Source organism: Lissotriton vulgaris, chromosome 10 (assembly GCF_964263255.1).
Source record: "Lissotriton vulgaris chromosome 10, aLisVul1.2, whole genome shotgun sequence".
Taxonomy (NCBI): Eukaryota; Metazoa; Chordata; class Amphibia; order Caudata; family Salamandridae; genus Lissotriton; species Lissotriton vulgaris.
Window position 1 is genome coordinate 157149261 of NC_141698.1, and position 6222 is coordinate 157155482.

Here is a 6222-nt window from a genome sequence, read left to right on the forward strand (position 1 = left end):
GCTTGTGGTTCTGCAGGAAACTGTGGCTATAAACTTCGGAGCGCTGCCCAAAGCCTACTGTAAGCAAATGTTAGCAGTGGGACCACCTCACCACCACTCTTTAGGTCCACCAGTGTGACAAAGGTTCCTCCCAGGTACGCATCGCCCAGTGTTCTCAATCCTGCACCCCCCAGAACAGTTAGGGATCCAGGTTCTCTAGTCAACGAGATTGCCGGGTGATCTTCTAATGGTAGGGCTGTTGCATAACGTGGCTCCGCCCACGCCCAATTGCCCCCTCCATGCCTGCCTAGTACAATGTATGGTATTAATTTTTTATTGTGTGGGACACCAGTGTGTATATGTAGTATCACAGCTTTGAGCGGAATGGGATAGGCACTGTTGCTTTCTGCTGCCACACGGGGGGTGTATTTTGGCAGATGGATCCAGTAGTGAGCAAAGTATGCCTGTGCACATAGGCAATATAAATGCAGGTCCGGAGCTCCAAAGCCCCCTTGACTCTATGGTTTCGTCAGTATATCCCAGCCAATCCTTGGTTGCTTACCTGACCATGCCAGCTTAATTAACAGTGAATGTAATGTTTGGAAGAACGTCTGGGTCAGGCATGAAGAGACATTCATAAACAAGTGCAGGAACTATCATTTTCATAAGTGCTATCCTTTCTGCCAGAGATAATGGTAGTCTAGACCACCGTTCTATTTGATCCTTGCTTTGTGAGATAGCCTTTCCATAATTATAGCTCTCAACCAAGTGTGGGTCCCTATGTATCCATATCACTAAATACTTTACAGGGTCATCACACCATTTAAGGGGGTATTCAATTTCATATGGCACAGTGGCTGGTGTTAAGAGAAATATCAATGACTTCGACAATTGATAACCAGCCCTGAGTGCTATTCATATCTGAGGTATTCTCGAGCAAGGGGCTCTAATTTGGAACCAGGGTCCCTCACATAAAGCACCATGTTGTCTGCATACATCAATATCGTCAACTGACACTGGTGAATCCGGAGTGCTGTGTTTGCATGTAATTGCCGCAATATGCATGCCAATGGTTCCAGTGCAAGCGCAGTCGCCCATTCTTTCATTTCTACAGTCGGTATCGTTTTCGATCGCGACTTCCTTCATATTCACGTCGAAAAAGCCTGGACTTCTCGATTCCGGCGACCGTCGGGGCCGTTGGGCCCAACTGTGCCATTGGGCCTTCGGCTCATGGAAAGAACACCCTTCAAGAAGTGCCCTCAGTGTGGACACAAATTCCCCCACACTGATCTACACGAGGTGTGCAATCTGTGCTTGTCCCCAGAGAACGAGAGCTGAGATTACCAGGCTTGTACTTCGTTCCGGTCCAAGAAAACTATCAGGGACCGACGAGCGCGAAGAGTCATGGCACAATCCTCTTCATCGATACCAGACCTCACCGTTGAAGAGACTCCAATCGATCTAGAATCCGAAGAAGAACAGCAGGAACAGGTCATTGTTTCCGAAAGAGAGGATTCAGCCTCCGGAGCCGAAGAGCAAGCAGACAATGATGATCCCATTCCAGCTGGTCAAGAGGTCGTGAGTACAAATGTCGACCCTGTTCACATCCCCATACCGGGCCAGGCTTCGGTTCCACCTCCACCTCCGGGTCCAGGTGCACACCGATCACAAACTTCCGACGCCCCGCCTTCCGGCTCGCCAACGAAGACTACCAAAAGCAAACAACTTCTTGCCGCCATCAGCGAGGGCCGTGAGGCCACGCCCACCGGCCAGAGGCCACACCACCTCTTCTGCACTCTATAAAATGTGCCAGGGCCGGGCGCGCGCAGCGGGCGCACCAAAGGTAAGCCCGTCTGCGCCCGTCCGCGCCAGTACATGCCCAGGGCCCAGTCTCTCCCACTCCTCCCCCCATTATTTATTCGCCAGACAATCTCCGCAAACTGGCAATAAACACTCCCAAACCCTGTCTCCACTCCATCTCTCCTGATAAATACCATTCCAAATGCAACCACTGTGCATTCAAGTCCACCGTGCAATCACCCCCCAAAGCACAGACAATCAAAATGGCTCTTCTTAATTGCAGATCGCTCCCTAAGCACAGCACCGAAATCAACTTACTCATTCAGAACTTCGATATGGAGGTGCTGTTCCTTACGAAACGTGGATTAACTCTGCATCTGATCCAGACATAGCCCAGGCCCTCCCTCCGGGCTACACCATCAAACATCTGGACAGATCGCAAGGAGTAGGAGGCGGATTAGCAATAATCACGAAAGCCCATATCACTTGTCATTTGAAGGACAGTCCAGTCCTTAACTGTGAAAATGTCCACTTCTCTCTACATCTCTCCCCGGAAAAAACCCTGTCGGGCCTACTTATATACAGACCCCCGGGACAACTTGGACAGTTCCCTAATTCCCTTGTAGAGACTGCCACTTCCCTGGCCTGTCTATCGCCTAACTTCACAGTACTAGGAGACCTCAACATCCACTTTGATGATCCAGAGAGTCTTACGGCGGGAGACCTCAAAGAAGATCTCCTTGCACTCAGCCTCTCCCTGAAGAATCCCCTGCCCACTCACAAAAAGGGCCATCTCCTGAACCCTGTCTTTTCAAATATCCAATAACTCTCCACATCTCCTCCCCTTCCTATTCCTTGGACAGATCACCACCTGATCTTACTCAAAATCCCTATAACCAACCACATCAGCCCCAGTCCCCCACCCCAGGCACCCTCGCGCTCATGGAACAAACTTAACATTGACGCCTGGACCCATCAGCTCATAGCCTCCGCCCCTACTCTGAACCCGGATCCCTCACTAGCCGATATCCAATTTCGTGATTGGATCGAAACTTCTCTGGACGCGGTTCTCCCCGTCAAACAGCTCCCTAGTAAGAGGAACTCGTACAAATCCCCCTGGTTCACTTCGGAATTGCGAGATCTCCGAAAAAAATGCAAAAAATTAGAACGGACCTGGAGGAAAGACTGGAATCCCAACAACAAAGAAACCTATAAATCGGCCATTAAACAATATAAAACTCATCAAAACCACTCAAGCCTCTTACTATGAAGGAAAAATCATGGCTGCTTCCAACTCTTCCAGGGAGACCTACCGCATAGTAAAAAGCCTCATGAAAATCCCCGAACCACAGCCGGTCACTGATCCTACCGGCGCCAGATGCACCCAACTTGCTGAGTTTTTCTCTTCCAAAATACAAAAAATCATCATGTCCCTTCCCACCAACCACCCCTCAGTCAACCTCCCTGCAGGGGCCACCACCCCAGACGCACCAACTCTGAAAGCCTTCCTTTCCATCTCCACAGAAAAACTGCTGGACACGCTCAACCGAGTGAAGAGTGGCTCCCCAGACGACCCCGCCCCCATGAACAAACTCAAATTAGTAGCCCCCACTATTTCCCTCCATCTCACGAGGTTGATAAATGCATCCCTCTCCAGTGGGATAGTTCCTACCAGCTGGAAAAGTGCGACAGTTCGGGCTCTTATAAAGAAACCCCACCTAGACCCTCAGGATCTTTCAAATTTCCGACCTATCTCTCTCCTTCCGGGCATTAGCAGGGTGACCGAGAGGATTGTAAATGAACAGCTTTCATCATTCTTAGAAACCAATAACCTCCTCCGCCACTCGCAGACAGGGTTTAGACCCGGACAGGGGACTGACACCGCCCTCCTGGCCGTAACAGAGGAGACAAGATCCATTCTGGACGCAGGGGGATCAGTGGCAGTGATCCTCCTAGACCTAAGCACTGCCTTTGACATGGTGGATCACACCATCCTGCTCCACCGCCTCCAAAAATCGGGCATCGCGGACACCGCTCTGGCATGGCTAAAGTCATTTCTGGAATACAGGACCTTCCGAGTGGCCGATAGCCACAGTCATTCTAAATCTCTCCCCCTGAACTGCGGAGTTCCTCAGGGATCCTCCCTGAGCCCCACGCTTTTTAATGTTTACATGGCCCCTTTGGACGACATCGCCTCCCCATTTGGCATAAAGGTGGTCATGTATGCCGACGACACGCAACTAGTCGTCTCAATCAACCAGGCTGATCAATCTATGGAGAACCTTGTCTCTTGCCTGCACAACATATCTATATGGATGGGCAATTCTAGGCTCAAACTCAATGGAGAAAAATCAGGGATCATGCTCCTAGGTAATCCCATCAAACTCCCAAAAACTCTTACCTGGCCAGCCAGCATGGGCACTCCCCCCATACCGAAACAAGAAATCAAAAGCCTAGGCGTCTGGCTTGACCAAGATCTCAGCTTCAGAGCCCTGGCAAAAAAGACAGCAGGGACCTGCTTTGGACTCATGTGAGCAGCCCGGAAGATCCTTCCACTGATCCCCCCCCAGTCTAGGAAAATCTTGATTCAGGGCCTCATTATATCAAGACTGGACTACGGAAACGCCCTATATTTAGGCGCACCCGCAGCTGTTATAAAGAAACTCCAGCTCGCCCAGAATGCCGCAGCAAGGCTACTGACGGGAACGAAATCCAGATGCTCAGCCAAGCCCTCCCTCAAGACTCTTCATTGGCTCCCCATCCAAATAACGCATCTCTTTCAAAGCCTTGTGCATCACCCATAAAATCTTACAAGGGAAGGGTTTTCCAATCCTGAGACCTCTCATTAAGCAACACAAATCAGCCCGGCATCTCAGGTCAGACGACCTGCTCCTGGCTAGAGTACCCAGAATAAGGAAGGCTCGCACTGGCGGCCGACGCTTCTCTTATAACGCTCCCAAGCTTTGGAACAGCCTCCCCCTTAACATCCGCAAAGAAAACAATCTCCTCTCATTCCGTAGAATGCTGAAAACCTGGTTGTTCCCCCAATAATCCACCTGTAGGAGTACTGTCTAACTTAGTTAGCGCTGGGACGCCCGAGGGTAGCTATGCGCTTTAGAAATCCCGAATCAAATCAAATCAAAAAGCCTCTAGGCGACTCGGGCTGGAGTCAGCCTCTCGGTCCAGAGAAACAAAAAGTACGTAAACCAAAACTAACTCCGGCACCAAAACCAACCTTGGTACCCAAATCAATCGAGCCGAAAACAAGCTCGGCATTGAAACCAAGTTCCCTGAAAACTACTGAACCGAAGCCAATTCTGGTACTGAAACAAGTAGAACCAAAGTCCACTTCGGCACTGAAGCACACTTCGGCACATAAAGCTGTCGACCCAAAACGAGCTTCAGAAACAAAAACTCCGGATCCGAAAACATCCGATCCAAATAAAAGGCAACAGCCAAAGAAAGCTTCCGACCTCAAGTCTTCTGAACTGAAACCAAAATCTGCTCCAAAGACTCTAATAGACACTGCCAAAACTTCTAAGCAACTCAGCTCCAAGCAGGAAAAGTCGGCGCAGAAGAAGGATGCTTCCAGAGAAGAGCTTTTCCAGATCCAAAACAAAAGAATCTTCTTATTCATCCAAAAACGGGACATGTCATTACTGCTTTTGCTAAAAGAAAGCAGGACCCTCCTACCACACCTCAAGTCCCCCTCAAAAAGTATGCTCAAACTTCTCCTATAAGGGTACCTTCACCACTTTCAGAAGAACAAGACCTTGATATTTCCCTTGTACATTCACCATTCATCCCACACAGCCCTGCATCAGCAGATGATGATGAGTATGATTACTCAGGGGGAATAGAAGATGACCAACCACTAGATGACCCAGATAATATTCCAGACCACCATATGATCCTTTAGAAGATTATATTGCACCAGATGCCCCAGAACTCACACAAGATGACACATACCCTTCCAGACCATCTCCTCCATATGACACTATAGGGTTTACACAACTCATTCATAGAGCAGCCACCTCTCATGGGGTCGACCTACACACTGATCCAGTAGAAGATGACTTCCTTATGGGCACATTATTACCATCACATAAAACCACAACCATCCTACCAATGCTTAAAGGGGTTGTAAAGCACTCACCTGAGGTATTTAAAGACCTTGTCAGGGCCAGGGTAATTAATCCCAGGTTGGAAAAGAAGTACAACGCAGTTCCTAATGACCCAGCATATATCAAAGGCCAGCTGCCACTAGACTCTTTAGTAGTCTCAAACGCCATGAAAATAGCTAACTCACAGACAATAGGGGATGCTTCACCCCCGATAAGAAGTCAAAACTTCTAGACGCTTCAGGCAAACGCATGATTTCTCAGGCAGCCAACGTCTTAAAAATTGCCAACACCCAAGCTCTATTAGCAAGGTATGATAGGG

At 49.2% G+C, this 6222-nt stretch overlaps 1 protein-coding gene across 4 annotated transcripts in view; it reads left to right on the forward strand.

Moving 5' to 3' along the window:
* USP42 (ubiquitin specific peptidase 42) overlaps positions 1–6222 on the forward strand; it is a 674575-nt gene that overhangs the window by 600217 nt on the left and 68136 nt on the right. The gene's annotated exons all lie outside the window — the stretch shown is intronic.